Source organism: Megalobrama amblycephala, linkage group LG1, assembly GCF_018812025.1.
Source record: "Megalobrama amblycephala isolate DHTTF-2021 linkage group LG1, ASM1881202v1, whole genome shotgun sequence".
Taxonomy (NCBI): domain Eukaryota; kingdom Metazoa; phylum Chordata; class Actinopteri; order Cypriniformes; family Xenocyprididae; genus Megalobrama; species Megalobrama amblycephala.
Genome location: NC_063044.1, coordinates 21,429,595 through 21,447,069, shown reverse-complemented (window position 1 = coordinate 21,447,069; position 17,475 = coordinate 21,429,595). Strand labels below are relative to the sequence as shown.

The 17,475-nt window shown below is 43.5% G+C and overlaps 1 protein-coding gene across 2 annotated transcripts in view; it reads left to right on the top strand.

Moving 5' to 3' along the window:
• LOC125244061 (stonustoxin subunit alpha-like) overlaps positions 1–17,475 on the top strand; it is a 1,172,099-nt gene that overhangs the window by 564,234 nt on the left and 590,390 nt on the right. The gene's annotated exons all lie outside the window — the stretch shown is intronic.

The window sequence follows — 17,475 nt, the reverse complement described above, 5'->3', positions numbered from 1 at the left end:
GTATCCAAGGAACTGCACTGAGAATTGGTGGAAGGAACATTTCTCGGTGTGGCAAGGGGGGCGTGGTTCAGCGGAAACTGCAGCAGCAGAGAGAAGGAGACGCGCGGTGACTGAGTGGATTAGGCGCAAATAATAAACACCTGTCTCTTGTTTCAGTAATTGGCGTGGAGAGAGAGAAGGACTACTGGCTGTTCCACACTCCTGGATGTCTGCCTGTTCGTGCTGGAGTGAATTGTGAATTATTTTAACTGTTTTTGTGCCTGTCTGCACACTGTTCTGTTGTAATTATTATTGTTTTGGTGAAATAAACCGCCAGTAGTCACCAGCCGACCCTGTCCTCTTCCCTCCTTGTATCCGAACTTTGTTACACTGGTGCCGAAACCCGGGAGGGAAGATGGATGCCGCCGCCATGCCAGAGTCCTCCGCTGCGCCATTTGCGGAGATTATTACATCCCTCGCGGTCATGCAACATGATCAACACCAGGCCTTGCTGGACTTACGACAAGACCAGGAGAGGCGGTTCCAGGCCGTCCTCCAAGCCCAGCAGGAAGACCGCGAGAGGTTCCGGAGCTGGATGGACCGGGAGGTTCGGCCGGAAGCCACGAACCAACCCGCTGTGCCCGCCCATATCCCACTCAACAAAATGGGGCCTGAGGACGACCTGGAGGCATTCCTCGATCTATTTGAAACATCGGCCGAGATCTGCGGATGGCCTCGGGACCAGTGGCCGATGCGCCTGGTCCCATTGCTCTCCGGGGAGTCCCAGGTAGCGGCACAGCAGTTTCCGGTGCGGAGCCTCCTGGACTTCAACGACCTCAAGAGGGCCATCATCCAGTGGGTCGGCCGGAGTCCTGAACAGCATCGCCAGCGCTTCCGCTCCCTGGAGCTAGGCGAGTCCGGCCAGCCCTTCGTGATGGCCTAACAGCTCCGGGACTCCTGCCGCAAATGGCTGCTGGCCGATGGAAGCGACGTGGAGGAGATCATCGACCGAGTGGTACTGGAGCAGTTTATCACTTGGCTTCCAAGAAGAACGGCCGAGTGGGTCCAGTGCCACTGCCCCACGTCGCTGGAGTCGGCTATCCAACTCGCGGAGGATCATATGGTGGCGTGCCCCGGGGTCGGCGAACCTCTGCCATCAGCTTCTCTCTCTTCATGCTAATTACTGAAACGAGACAGGTGTTTATTATTTGCGCCTAATCCACTCAGTCACCGCGCGTCTCCTCCTTCTCTCTCCCGTTGCAGATTCCGCTGAACCACGCCCCCCCTTGCCACACTCGGCTTTGAGGAAGAGCTGGAAATCTCTCAGGCGTTGCAGGACCTCCGCAACGTGGCGGCGATGGTCAGCCATGCTCCGGGAGTAAATCAAGATGTCATCAATGTATACCAGCATGAACTTGTGGAGGAACTCCCGGAGCACCTCGTCTATGAAGTCCTGGAATACGGAGGGGGCGTTGACCAGACCATATGGCATCACGAGGTATTCGTAGTGGCCGGTGGGCGTGACGAAGGCGGTCTTCCACTCGTCCCCCCTCGCGTATCCGGATGAGGTTATACGCGCTGCGGAGGTCCAACTTGGTGAACACAGTGGCACCACGGAGATGTTCCAGGGCCGCTGGGACGAGAGGAAGGGGGTACCTGAACTTGACAGTGACAGAGTTGAGAGCCCGGTAGTCAATACATGGCCGCAAGCCTCCGTCCTTTTTAGCCACGAAGAACAAGCTTGAAGCAGCAGGGGAAGTTGATGGTCTGATGTATCCCTGAGCCAGCGCCTCCTCGATGTAATCCACCATGGCCTTCTCCTCCGGGATGGATAATGGGTAGATCTTACCCTTTGGCACTGACGCACCCGGAAGCAGGTCGATGACACAATCCCATGGCTGGTGTGGAGCCAGCTTGGAGGCTCTCTTGGGGCAGAAAACGTCACTGAAGGGGGCGTAGCATGATGGAATGTCCACAGAACGTTTCTCGAGGGGACTCTCAATGGATGTGGCACAGAGAGGTAGAGACTTGGAGCTTGGAGACTTGGGAACAGGTAACATGGAGAAACAGTTTGGAAAACAGGTGTCGCCCCACTTCAGGACTTCTCCCGTCTTCCAAGAGAGGATGGGGTTGTGTTGCTGCAACCACAGGTGCCCTAGGATCACGTCAGCGGTGGAACCCTCCAGAACCAGCATTTGGATGTCTTCAACATGCAGCACGCCAATTTGTAGTTGAACAGGTACCGTCATCCGGCTGACATGTCTTCTACTCACAGGTTTGCCTGTTATTGAGTGGATCTGGTAGGTTGACGGCGTGTTCTTGGTCTTGATACCGAGCTGACGGCAGAGGGCGCCAGAAATGAAGTTTCCCGCTGACCCAGAATCAAGAAGGGTGGATACTGGAAGGGAAATATCAACAGCAGTAAGTGTTATGGTAGTGGTGAGTGGTTTATGCGTCTGGAGATTAGAGATGTGGGCACTCACCATAGGACATGGAGGACGTGTTGGGCATGAGGAGAGTACATGCCCCAGGGATCCGCAATACAAACAAAGATTCTGGGTCAGCCGTCTGTTTCTCTCTGCAGGGGTCAGTCGTGTTGATTCAAGTTGCATGGGTTCGTTGGCTGGTTCTGGGGTGCTGACGGATTCTGGTCGGCAGAGGAAGGTGTTGAGCTGTGGCTGACCCTGGTGCTCTTCGAGACACGACTGCATACGAGTGGCAAAGCGGATTGACAGCTGGATGAAGCGTTCGAGGCCGATGGTGTCCTCGTATGCAGTGAGATGCAACCGCACTCGAGGATCTAGTCCCTGGCGATATGATGTCAGTAGCGCTTCCATCCACTTCTGGCGGCAAGAGTTCTGAACTGAAGAGCATATTCATTAACAGACATTTTCCCTTGTTTCAAATTGTATAGTTTCTCACCGATTGACGAGTCCCAGGATGGTTTTCCAAACACTTCCCGGAAGTGTTCGACGAAGCCAGAATATGTTTACATCACAGGGTTATTTTGGGACCAGATGGAATCGGCCCATTGGAGAGCTCTTCCTGAAAGTTGAGAGATGAGAAACGCTACCTTGCAGTAATCCGTTGGGAACAAGTGCGGTTGCATCTCCAGGGTCAGGGAAAGTTGCAGGAGGAATCCATTGCAGTCCTCCGCCGAACCAGAGTAGGGCGCCGGTTTGGCCATGGGACTGGCGTAAACGGGCAGTGAAGAAGTGGTGACGGTGGATGCGGAAGTGATGGCCGGTGCTGGTGTTGGCATTGGTGGTGGCGGTTGCACGTGGAAAGTGCGACGAAAGGCATCCACCAAATCCTGGAAAGGGTCGGAGTGGCTTATACTTGTGTTCCGCTGTTAGGGTCCGGTCTTCTGTTACAATATGTACCAGTCGGAGCCGGAATACAGCAGAAGGTGGTCTTTATTTGAACACAAGCAGAGGTAACAGTGCAGTAAGGTGAGTAAGCAATGGTTGAGATGCAAAGTGCAGATGAATTGGTGAATGATACTGTCCTTGTAACTTGCAGGTTGACGGAGAAGACGATCTGGAGAAGTTGCTGGCAGACGACACTCACACACAGCACAAGTACACAGGAGGGAGTTCAGAGACACAGGAGACAGGTAAGTATCAACAGGAGTCCTTGAGGTAAGCATGGAGGTAAGTAACCTTAATGCGAACGAGACCGGACAAAGTGACTGTGTGTGTGAGTGTCTTTTAAAGTGCTGGTGATGATGAGGCTGATGAGGTGCAGGTGGCGGTGATTAGTATTCGGGAGAGGGTGCGCGCTGTGATTGGATGGTGCTGGAGCCTGGTGTGTCTGTGACACCTGGTTTAAGCTGTATTTTTATTGGACTAGCTGATTTCACTAATCCTACATCTATTGCATACTGAGACCATAATTCAGTTGGTACTTGTTGTTCTAGCTCCTTAATTAGATCATTTTCAACAATTTCCATTGATTCAGATGTTACCATTTGTGCTTGAATTTTGTTGTTTATAACTATTTCTTGAGGAATACCAAAAGTCAGTTGTACACAAAATTTTAATTAAATATTTATCAGCAGAATAAAAATCAATGGATTTATTGTTGCTTTCCACTGGCATTGTTCAGCTATTTTCATCATTGGACCTAAATCTTTCGCTTCTTTTTTTCCTACATATAAGGAAACATGTGGAACAGAATTGGGCACATTGAACCATTTTTTTGTAAATTAATTTTCAACTATTCCCATTGCTGCTCCCTGTTTTCCTATTATGATACAATGTTAAGTTAACTGAATCTTTCCCTTTCCAGTTTCCTCTTGCCACTTTGTTTCTGTTTTTATATCTCTCTCAGGGTCATATATCATAGTACAATGAAACTCTGATTTTGGTAACTGTACTTCAACAATTTGTGCTTCAATGAATTTTCCCCATGTATTAATAACTTGTCTTACATCATTTTCTATTTGTCCTATCCAATACACATTTGCTTTTGGTTCAGATATCATCATTTGTTTTCCTATTCCTTGTAAGTCTATATACACTCCTTCTGGAGAACACCAAATTTGGAGTCCTAATCTGCATAATGCATCTCTTCCTAACAAATTTACAGGAGTATCATTTGACACAAGGATAGGTATGGTCACACTTTTATTTTTAGCCTGTATGCACACTGGAGCAGTCATAGGAATTAGCTGTATTTGTCCCGAGAATCCTACTGTCTTAGCAAATTTTCCAGACAAAGGGAGATGTGAAGCATAATTTGATTTTATACAAGAATAAATTGCTCCTGTATCAATAAGCATAGGTGTCTTTTTACCTTCTATTTCAGAAGGTAAATAGGTTCCATCATAGGTTCTTGATTAGCATTATTAGATAAAATTGGAAGTTGATTCTCCCTTATAGGATTCTCTGGGCACCCCTAATATCCCTGATTTGGACCTCCCCATGGATTTACTGGGCCATTATAAGGACCTCGAAAAGGCTGCTGTCATCCTCCCCCCTTCACTCCCCCAAAAGACTGTTGCAATGGACCACTAGGGCAATATTTTTGTTATGTCCTGGCTGTCCACATCTCCAACACACTCCTTGAGGAAAATTATTAGGTGTGCCTTTTCCTCTCTGTCTCCCTTGTGGTGGATTTTTTTCTCCATGGCCCTGGCTGCTGAGCATACACATTAACAGTGGGTGTTGGGAACTGTTGCATGTTTGGACGGATCATAGCAGGTGGGGGCTGCACAGTTGATGATGGAACATTTATAGGAGTAGTTACAGTCATTTGTTCTGAAGCTCCTTCCTTTTGTACTGTCGCTTGAATCTTTTTCTTGTGACTACTTGTTAGTTGTTCAAGTTGTAACTGAGTCAATTTTCTTTGCAAGTCTTTTTCTTGATTTTTCAGTTTTTGTTCATTTTTTCTGTACTGTTCAACAGCATGAGTCACATGATCACAAAATTCCCAAAATTCCTGTGTTTTGGAGTTTAGCCCTGTAAAACCCAAATATAGAAAAAAAAGAGCAACGTTTTTTTTGACCTCTCAGATATTGTTTTAGGAGGCCTCTGATGTAGAAATTAAAGATTTTTCAAATTTTTTACTTTTTAGTAAGTTTTTAGGGAAATGTTGTAATATTGCAACGTTGGGCCTAGATAGGAGCAGAATTTCTGTATTTGTACTCACTTTGTCTGAACAGATATACAGAGCATTTAAGCATTCATTTGCAGGGTTGATTGCTTACATAGCCCCATAACAGTATATTCCATGAGTAATAATCACACAACAATCATATTTTTTATGAATAAGCATTTATTAATTAAAATATCTGACACTGATGAAGGCGAAGAGCTGAAACGTTTGTTGACTTATCTCCTGTGAACTTTTATTAAAGTCTCTTTTAGAGTGCAGACCTTCTTTGTATCCTCAATAAAAATATCAAAAAAATTTGTATTTATAAAACTTTTTCTTCTATCACTTTCAATGTGGTTTGAATGAAGTCTGTGTTTTACAGTGATAGTCCCTATGACTGTCCCTAATTTCTTTTCATTTGAGAAGCACAGGCGAACATTGCACTTGCTACAGTGTATTTGTGTATCCATTATTGCAGTGTCTACAGCGTCCTCTCTTCTTTACTGGGAAATGTGAAATCATGTCGTTGCGTACATCCAGTGGGGGGTATTCCGATGACATCTTGGCAGTTTGAAATGGAAAAAGTAAAAAAATGAATGAGTGAATAATACAAATGGGTCTTATATTGTAGTAGATAAACTGAAAGAATACAGGGTGGTAGACCATGTGTCGAGGGTAGAGATCTTAGTATATTATCCATCAAAGTATTATAATTTCAATGCAAATGCTAATCAAAATTCCACTACTACATTCAAACAATACTGTCTGGCTGGCCTATTATGCTCTCTACTTATCATACTAAAGGAACACATGCATCCCCCCCAGAGCACTTACAGGTTCATGTTCAAAACCATTCACACCTGTCCCTGAAGAATGCAAAAGGCATCCCCCCAAAATCATTCAGAGCTCCTAATGCTATAAACTGCTACTTGGCCAACACTCAAAAAAATCTCAGGATCATTTAGAAGTTAAAAAACAAATAAACTACAAAGATACAGGGAGATTCACTGCTCTGGATGATGGAGTTTTAAATCCCACATACAGTTTATTCCTGTGTTTAATTATGGTCTAAACTAAACTTAGTACAAATTTAACAGAAAAGCACATTTAGAACTTAGTTACAATGAATCTAACAGTTTAAATTTCAATTTGTGACCATGTGAGAAGTGCAGTGTCCTTATGTAACATGTAGGAGCACAGGCTATTTTGACTACCACTCTGGCCCAACGTTGTAGAATTACAACATGGATTTAACAAGCTCTAAATCAAATTTGATTAATGTTTTCCAAAATAACTAAATATACCCAGCTAACATGTCCATGTGGGCCCCATGTGGGTTTTTGATGGGCTGTCACTTGGGCCCTGCATGGGCAACCCAAGTGGGGCCCATAGAATTTTGTCCATCGGCTCCACACAGGCCCCATGTGTGTTAGCCCATAGGGGCACATGATGGGTCCATAGTGGGCTCTAAGTGGGGCCCATTTGTGTGTTCATTATAGGGGCCCACATGGGTCATATATGGGTTCTAATAAATGGGACCAATATGGGCCACATACAGAACCCTTATGGGGCCCAAAAGGGTGATAACACTGGACCCACAAATGGCCCCTCTATGGGGTTTTGTGGGACCACAATGGGTGAGAACTGGGCCCCATTTATATTTCTTTTTTATTCCTGTAGGGCCCCATGTGTGTTAGCCCATAGGGGCACATGATGGGTCCATAGTGTGCTCTAAGTGGGGCCCATTTGTGTGTTCATTATAGGGGCCCACATGGATCACATATGGGCTGCTCAACGCTGCTGCCTGCCTGCTGTCTGACCTACGCTCGGAGCTTCGTGGAGTTTATCCTAAATCCTTCTCTTTATTCCTATTCACATAATATAACTTTCTTATTTTTCACTAGATTACTTAACCTATTGCATAGGATAGAACGGATAAACGGAACGATTTATTACTAGCAATCCACCAGCGTAATCACCTAGTGTTAGCCATAGCCTGCTAGCTACCGTCTACTTTCTTTTTTCCTCTAAACCAACCTTCCTTGTCGATTTAATGGCGGATGTATGTTATTCTGATCTGTCCTCGCCAGATCGGGAAGCTGTGGAGACGTTGCTGCCCGGCATTCATCGATCCACCGCGAGGTACAGCGTCCCGCACATCACCCTTGCCCCAGGCACCGGCAAGCGACCGAGACATCCAGCCAGCGAGTCCCGTGTGCGTTTCAGTTTTTCGGACGGCGTTCATCAAACACACGGTCAGTCATGTCCAACGATTATCATGTGTATTAAATGCAACATGTACAGCTTAGCTCTTTCTGTCAGCAGTGAGCCTTACACATGTGATAAATGCAGGGATATTGTCAGGCTGACAGAGAGAATCTCAGAATTAGAGACACGCATCCAAACTTTAATTGAGGATAGTGAGAATGAAAGGGCCTTAGATACTGCTTTGGATGCGACTAGCCTAGTAAACACTGCACATTCGGTTCCGGTTGTAGAAGCCACGCAGCAGGCTAACTGGGTGACTGTGAGGTGGCATAATGGCAAGAACAAACACCACTCTTCCGTTCCGATTAGAACATCAAACAGGTTCTCCCCACTCAGTGACGCACCCACTGAGAATCCTGTTGAAAGTGCCCTAGTTATTGGCGATTCTATTACACGGAACGTGAAAATAGAGACACCAGCCACCATAGTCACATGTTTGCCGGGGGCCAGAGCACCTGACATCAAAGCAAATTTAAAAGTGCTGGCTAATGCTAAACGTAAATATTCTAAAATCATTATCCACGTCGGCACAAATGATGTTCGACTTCGCCAGTTGGAGATCACTAAAATTAACATTAAAGAGGTGTGTGAACTCGCAAATTCAATGTCAGCAGAAGTAATTTGTTCTGGCCCTCTTCCTGTTCGTCGGAGTGATGAGATAGTTAGCAGGTTATCATCACTCAATGGCTGGCTGTCTAAGTGGTGTCCGCAGAATAATATAGGTTTCATAGACAATTGGAAAAGCTTTTGGGGCAGACCTGATCTGTTGAAAAGAGATGGTATTCATCCCTCCCGGGATGGTGCTGCTCTTCTATCTAGAAATTTGGCAAATAGTCTTAGAGCTGAAACATGACAAACCAGGGCCCAGATCAGGACGCAGACAAACTGGCTAAACCGACCGTCTGCTAGCCGCCTCACGTCACAGAACTCAAATAATTCACAGCACATAGAAACTCTTTCACCTAGATATTATCACATAGAGACTGTGTCTGTACCTCGAACTAGTAAATACAAAAAACTTCCGAAACCTTTTAAGGGTAAAAATTTAATTGATGTTCAAAAAATGAAAATCACAGATAAATCAGATAAACAAATGATAAAGCTTGGGTTACTGAATATTAGATCTATTTCTTCAAAAGCCCTTATTGTAAATGAAATTATCACAGACAATAAACTAGACTTGCTGTGTTTGACAGAAACCTGGCTAAAACCAGAGGATTACATTACTTTAAATGAATCTAGTCCTCAAGGTTATGATTATCGACACAATCCTCGACAGAAAGGCAAAGGGGGAGGTGTTGCTGTAATTTATAGTAATATATTCCGAATCATTCAAAAGAATTTCAAATATAATTCCTTTGAAGTGATGGTGCTTTATGTAACATTATGTAAGTTGACATTTGTGCTGGCTACTGTATACAGGCCACCAGGGCACCATAATGACTTTATCAAAGAATTTGCTGATTTTCTATCAGAGTTAGTACTGGCTGCGGATAAAGTCCTTGTTGTTGGTGATTTTAATATCCATGTAGATAATAATAAAGACGCATTTGGATTGGCATTTGCAGACATTTTAAACTCTATTGGAGTTAGACAACACGTGTCAGGACCCACTCATTGTCGTAATCATACCCTAGATCTAATACTGTCGCATGGAATTGATATTGATGCTGTTGAAATTCTACAGCAGAGCGATGATATATCAGATCATTATTTAGTCTCGTGTATAACACAGTTAGCCAAGGCTACAAAACCACCACCCAGCCATAAATATGGTAGAACCATCACGTCTACCACTAAAGATTGCTTTATAAATAATCTCCCCGAGCAGTTTCATCGCCTTAGTATACCTGACAACTTAGAAGAACTCGATGCTGCAACAGAAACTATTGGCTCTCTCTTTTCCAGCACATTAGATGCAGTCGCTCCTTTACGTCTAAAGAAGATTAAGGAAACTAATCCAACGCCGTGGTATGATGAGCACACTCGGGCTCTAAAACGAGCTGTGAGAAAAGCTGAACGTAGTTGGAAGAAAACAAAACTAGAAGTTTTTCGCCTTTCGTGGAAAGAAAAAATGATTGAGTACAGAACGGCTATAAGAAATGCTAGATCTACTTATTTTTCAAATCTCTTAATAGAAAACAAACATAATCCTAGGTATTTATTTGACACAGTGGCTAAATTAACTAGAAACAGAGATTCAACTGCTGACATTTCCAAAGAGCACAGCAGTAATGACTTTATGAACTTCTTTACTTGCAAGATTGATAATATTAGAGAGAAAATTATAAACATGCAACCGTCTACAGTTTCGCTTCAGACAGTGCACTGTAGTGTCCCTGAGGTAAAACTAGAATCATTCGCCGCTATAGGAGAGGAAGAATTATCTAAACTTATCAAATCATCAAAATCAATGACATGTATGCTAGACCCAATGCCGACTAAACTACTGAAAGAAATGCTTCCAGAGGTCGTAGGTCCACTTCTTGATATAATTAATTCATCTTTAACACTAGGATACGTGCCAAAAACCTTTAAGCAGGCTATTATTAAACCTCTTATTAAAAAACCTCAACTAGATCCGAGAGATTTAGTAAATTACAGGCCAATCTCGAATCTACCTTTTCTGTCAAAGATACTAGAAAAGGCAGTTTCAACACAACTGTGCTCCTTTTTAGAAAGAAATGGAATCTGTGAGGATTTCCAGTCAGGATTTAGACCATACCATAGTACTGAGACTGCTCTCGTTAGAGTTACAAACGATCTACTCCTATCATCCGATCGTGGCTGTATTTCTCTTTTAGTGTTATTAGATCTCAGTGCTGCTTTTGACACTATCGATCACAACATTCTTTTAAAAAGACTTGAAAACTATATTGGTATTAGTGGAATTGCTTTGGCATGGTTCAAATCGTACTTATCTGACCGTTATCAGTCTGTAGTAGTTAATGAAGAGATGTCGTATCGATCACAGGTTCAATATGGAGTACCACAAGGCTCAGTACTAGGACCATTGCTTTTCACTCTGTACATGCTGCCCTTAGGAGAGATAATTAGGAAGCATGGTGTTAGTTTTCACTGCTACGCTGACGATACTCAGCTCTATATTTCCTCGCGCCCTGACGAAACCTACAAATTCACAAAACTAACAGAATGCATAGCTGACATTAAAAACTGGATGACAAGAAATTTCTTATTATTAAATTCAGAAAAAACTGATATCCTAATCTTTGGACCAAAAACTTCCTCACGAAAAAACCTTGAATACTCTCTAACACTTGACGGGTGCTCCATTAAACCGGGTTCGAACTCCGCCTTTTGCTGAACTCGCTCTTCTCCCTTTTCCTGTCACAAATCAGATCGGAAAGGCATTTATTTTTAATAAAAATGAAGAAAATATTTGAAAAGTTGAAATAAAGTGCCTAACAAGTGTTTATAATAAAGTATTTATTGAGTTGGCAATAGATTTGCTCCTCTCTGATTAGTTGCTGCCAACTGTCTGTTGCCCTAATTAGTTGCCCTGTGTCTCATCAGGTTGCCCGTTGACGGCAACATTGCCCAGCAACATTGCCCCGTGTATCATCACCTTGAGAGTCTGCTTGAGCGGCTCTAGGCTTTGAAGATTTTTGGTGTCAAAGCTTCAACAGAGTGTTTCAGAGTTCTGGATGACTTGTTTAGACTGTGACAGGTTGTTTGGTGAAACAACAAGCCACAACTGTTGGGTGAAACCACCAGCAGTGAGCTGTTTGGACATCATAGTTTTAAGGAGAAGATTTGGTCACGTCCTACGAAGCAATTCTCCAATGAGACGCTGTTACGGAGCTTAGACACGCCCAGTACTGTTTCTCTTTGTTCATTGATTGCATCATGTGACATTCATGGAACTTTTGCCTGTTTTGATTGATAACTTTATAAAGTGTCCTAATATCCCCATGATACAGAATTTTGACATTTCCTGCACACAGTGTTATTATGAATAACGTGAGCTTTAATTCAAACTCAAACATGACACATCTCTTGCACACCTATTACTAACCTGACCTACTAAAATAATAATCACATTAATGCATAAATTAAGATATCATAAGTTCCAATAAGCACGTCAAGCACATATAAGGCATCATTATTCTGAATATAGTTAGCCTGTTTAGATCTCTCAATGATTGTCCTTTTGGTGATCATTTAAAATGTTCAGTTCCTTGTCTGTAAGAATAGAAGAATTGAAGACCGGGTAAGATGCGATCACCCAGACGTTTCTGTATGGACCCATTGTGCTTAGGTCTGTTAATTAATGTTTCCTGTGGGTTTGCGCTGTATGGCTGTTTCCTGTTTCCATTCCATCGATACAAATGTCTTGTTGTCCTGATCACATTAAATTTCATTGATTCTCCAATAGGCGCCATGTGATAGCACTGATTAATTTATTTCTGATGGGCGGGAAATGCTCAAAACATATGTTCTCTGTTCTTGAGTCACGTTATCACTTCTCTTAATGCTGACTAAGTTAGATTAGGAGCTATCCAGTGCCCCTGGGGGTAAGAACTGAGTCTTGACAGGAAACGGGTAAGGACAATTTGAGCATTGTTCGTGTGTTTGTTCCCTAAAGCCCTACAGAGTCACCCTGGTGAAGATGTCCATGCGGACAAATGAGATGATCAACACACCTGGAAAAAGAGACCACAGCACCACCCAGTGGATTTAGTTATGTGAGTTTTATTTTGCATGCTTAGGACTTCCATGGAGTCACTACATTTACAGCCAGCAAAGCAACATGTAGTAAAATATGTATTTAGTATTAGTATTATTTTTATTTTTTGAAAAATGAATGTATGAATATTCGCTGATCTTGCTTTTATCAATATCATTACTTTTTATGGCATGCTATATTTTTCATATATTTATTTATTTTCATATATTTTCACTGTTCACCATTCTGCTTCTTCATCAGTGAGAGAGAGTGTACAGCTTTTGTGCCACACTCTCCAGTCGGTCCCTGTACTCCAGGTTACAATAGTTACACTGGGGCACTCCATCCATTCCATACAGCAGACCCCAGCAGCAGCACGCAATCACTGCAGTGCTGTCACTGTCTCCTGTAAAGAGAAAAGTTTTAGTCCAACAAAAATTAACTGTGTATAAAAGTAAAACTGTTTAAGAGTTTCACTATGAGGTATATTTGTAGTGTTGTACTGAAGTTGTATTTTATTTTAGGGCTGTCAATCAATTACAGTTTTTTTCGATTGCTAAACGACAGTGAGCACAACTGGAGCTATATGTGCAAAACTCTAACTACAGTCTGTCCTACCAACCATCACCTGAGCTAAACAGTTCACATCACCTGCAAAACTCATTCCAAGTGTTGGAAACTTTTTCCGTTGTCGAAGCAGAGACCAGGAGACTTGATGACTGCAGCTACCGACAGCACGTATTCTCAATAAAGAATCCTGCTGAAGATACATCCAAGTCTCCTGGTCTCTGCTTCGACGAGGGAAAAAGTTTCCAACAGAAACTGTTGGAAATCTCAGAAGCATAGACCAGGAGACTTTGGGATCTCTTGAAGCAGAAGTTACTCTTTATTGAGAAACACGCTGTGCGTCGCTGTAGTCATCCAAAATCTAACTAAGGCAGTGTATACATGATGTTTTATAGGCATTCAGTGGGCAGTCCTTAAAGGTGTTGCCCTTACACACAGCCTTAGAAGTGACCACTAAAACAAAAGCATCTAAAGACAATACAGGGAATTACCCCCGACTGGGTAGATAATAGTACCCCAAATAGTATAAACCATAGCTGGTCACGAGAACTAAGACTATGTAAACATTCACACATAGTTTGACTTCCAGTAGGAAGATCAAAGCATTCAAATGCATAGGTGCTAACCCAATCAGTCTGACAGTATTGCCCATACCTTTACATTATCATAGAGACAAAAGCACAGCTGTATCTTGAGCTTGTCATGCCATGCCAATTGGTAAGGAAGTGCAAAAGGTTTATGTCACACACCCCTGAGCTGCCTGCCTTGATCTCCTTAGAATGTCATTATCTTTACCTTAACATGCTAAATACAATATACTTCACCTTAGTAATTCATGTGAGGTGATGTTAGTATGTAGGATCAACAGATCTTAAACAGATTATTAAATTTGTAATCCCACACAAGCAACACAACTCTTAACACATGGCTCAAAACAGGCTCAGTGCAGCCAAACACTATGCACAACCCTCACTGAGATAACACACACTGTCACTCAGAACACACTGAGAGTAAAAACACTAGCATTAAACACCAACACAGAAAATACAAACTTTTCATCTTTACAGTTTGAACAATTTCAGTGACTTCATACAAAGTAATATTTTCTTCAAAGAAAAGAGTGACATTCTTTCACATGATTTATTTAAATTTTTAGAACATAACTCTTTAAGGTAAATGAAAATTAGCAGTTTGCTTCAATAGTCTGTAGTAATTTATGGAATTACAGTAATAAGAAAAAAAGGTAGAAACTAAAAGTACATACTGTAATTCGAACAAATAATTGAGGGGCTAATCCCGCCTCTCTCTAGCATCAGGCCACAGGTTTTCATCAACATCACATCTAATGTTCTCTCTTGCCATGCACCTGGGGGAAGAACCTTCTGGAGTGCCTTATCCATCCCTGGCAGTCTTTCTGAGCTCTACCTATATATATATATATATATATATATATATATATATATATATATATATATATATATGTGTGTGTGTGTGTGTGTGTGTTCACTAACAAGTCTAAAACAAGACACCTGCTTAGCCTTTCAGCTGAAATTGCAATCAGCAGTGTTTGAAAGGCACAAGGCTGAATTCTGTTTTGAATGTGTGGTTCACAGTTTTGACAGCAGTGTGTTAGCATTTGAACAAAGTGCTGTAAATCCACAGTGTTGTGCAGGTTGTGGTTAAAGTCATGGGATAAGTGTGTAGAGTTTTGAAAACTGTGTTCAAGCAATGAAAAACGAACTAGAGTTTGGTCCACATGAACTGCTGCTGTGCAGACTGTAGTTAGAGTTTTGCACATGTGACTCCAGTTGTGCCCAAAAAAAACAAATCACACAGTTCCCTTTCGTGGGAACTATCAACGCTACGTCGAATGACGTGATGGGAACCCTCTGCATTTTGTGTTCGTGAAGCACAGAGGCGGGTGACGTCACGGACCAGGAAACTATAAAGCATACCCAGAACAAAGAACGCTAGCTTCTGTTGTCTTCAGCAAGCGCTCTCTGTATCTTGTGTGTCTTATTTGGTGTTGTTTGTCTTATCACATATAAATAATCACGATCTCACTATCTCACACCAATACATATATTTATATATAAAAAAGACACGTATTATGGCGAGAAACAGCAGTGAAGTGGGAGTGGGTATGCCCAGGCAGCTCTCGAGGGAGCCGTCTGTGTGCACTCAAAAACTCACTCTCAGGACACTGTGTTCCAGTGTTCCCCGCGGATCGGGTCCCGCTTCTGCTGAGGCAGGGCAGAGGCTCCGTTCGTGGGGTTCACAAATGAATCTGACAGAGGGGTTAGAGACGGGCACCGCCCTTTCTCTGCCTTCACCTGCCAGGTTCAGTGCCGTCTCCCAGGTGGAAGCACGCTCTGCGGTTTCTTCCCCCGGGTTGAGGCACCGATATTCACATGTCCAGCTCTGAGGAGGTGGATATTGTGATATCGATCTGAGGATCGCCACCTCACAGTCACACATATATCGTGTTTCAAAATCACACGTTTATAACAAATCAATCGTGAACAGCGGTTTGATTTTTTTCCCCCTGTGCTACACTACAAAGCGAGTGGGGATACAAACGATTTATGTGTCGTTTGCTGGGAGTGGAGCATGCACGTCAGCTCACAACTGACAGTGTGCATTCATAAAAATGTCCAGAAGAGAAGTATGCACTAGCGGGAGTTTTGTAGCTCCACTCCTGTTGGCTTTATTCTCGAGGGAATAAAAGTCTAATGCAAAGCTCGGATCTCGCGCTTGCCGAGGCAGCGGGTGGATTGAGTTTTCATTAAAGAATATAGCTCAGATCTCGCGCTTGTCGAGGCAGCGTGTGGATTGGGTTCTCATTAAAGAATATATGGCTCGGATCTCGTGTTGCCGAGGCAGCGCGTAGATTAAGTCTGCAAGAATGAATATACGGCTCGGATCTTGCGTTTGCCGAGGCTGCGCATGTATCACGTGTCCGTAATTATGCATGTGTGTGTGCATGTGTATATATATATATGTATATATATTAAGGGATCTGAGCAGACGGGAGTTTCCCTTTCTCTCTTTCCCTAAAATACCTTGCAAATTATTACGAGCTATAATTCTTTTTTGTATTCTAAATATATTCAGTCTGTTCAAAAATATATATTTATATAAGAACTGGCTGCATTTAATTTGAGGATTAAATGAAATATTGAATACATTAAATTCCGAGGAATTTAAAAGAAAATAAAGGAGACCATTCTGCCAACCCTGCCACCTCGTGTGCTTCAGGGCGCAGTGGTTTCCAGTCTTCCTCCAAGAAAGAGGAGGATTGTAGAGCGGTCAGTTCAGATGTTCCCTGCTGGTTCGCCGTTTCAGGGCACTGGTCTGACCATTCATCCAAAGAAAGTGTCGCCACCCTTGGTCCCCCGCAATAAGCTTGGGGACAGGGACAGGCGACACAGCCGAAGTCTTTGTGGGGTAACACAGTTCTGCGGACTGTAATTATCACCAAGAAGCCTTCGAAGAGGTCCTGATGCCAGTGGCGCGGGACATTGGAGGGCAGCCCCCTCCAGAGAGGGTTGGGTATTAAAATACTTGGTACCCATCCCTCTTTGGCGCCCTCAGGGGGCCGTTCTGCTAACCCTGCCACCCAGTGTGCTTCAGGGCGCAGCGGTCTCCACCGATCCTCCGAGGAGGGCCGGTCATCACTTGATTCGGCTGTTCCTTGCCGGTTCGCCGCTTTAGGGCACCGAGTCAAGTGCACAAAAAACACCAGAGGCCAGTCTCGAGAGACTGGTTCCCTTTGTAAATAAGGCAGAATGGAAACTTCTCCCAAATATTTAAAAATGGGTGCTGCTCACAATAGAAAAGGGTTACAAATTCGGGTCTCGCCCGCCCCCAGTTTAATGGGGTCCTTCCCACATTGGTGGCCCCTGAGCAGTCTCTGGTAATGGAACAGGAGGTTATGACGCTCTTGCAAAAAGGAGCTATAGAAGGGGTTCTCCTCCCAGCAAGCTGTTAGGGTTTTACAACCTATACTTCATTGTTCCAAAGAAGGATGGAGGGTTATGCCACAGATTAGGTCCGAGGACTGGTTTGTTGTGATAGACCTGAAAGATGCTTACTTTCATGTATCCATCCATCCTTCTCACAGGAAGTTCCTCAGGTTTGCTTTCGGGGACAAAGCTTACCAATACAGGGTTCTTCCTTTCGGCCTATCATTATCACCCCGCACGTTCACGAAGTGCGTGGATGCAGCGCTGGCTCCATTGAGAATCCAGGGCATCCGCGTGCTGAACTATATTGACAATTGGTTGATGTTAGCTCAAACAGAACAGTTGGCAGTTCAACATCGAGATGTTGTTCTGTCGCACATGAAAAAGCTTGGGCTGAGGCTCAATGCCAAA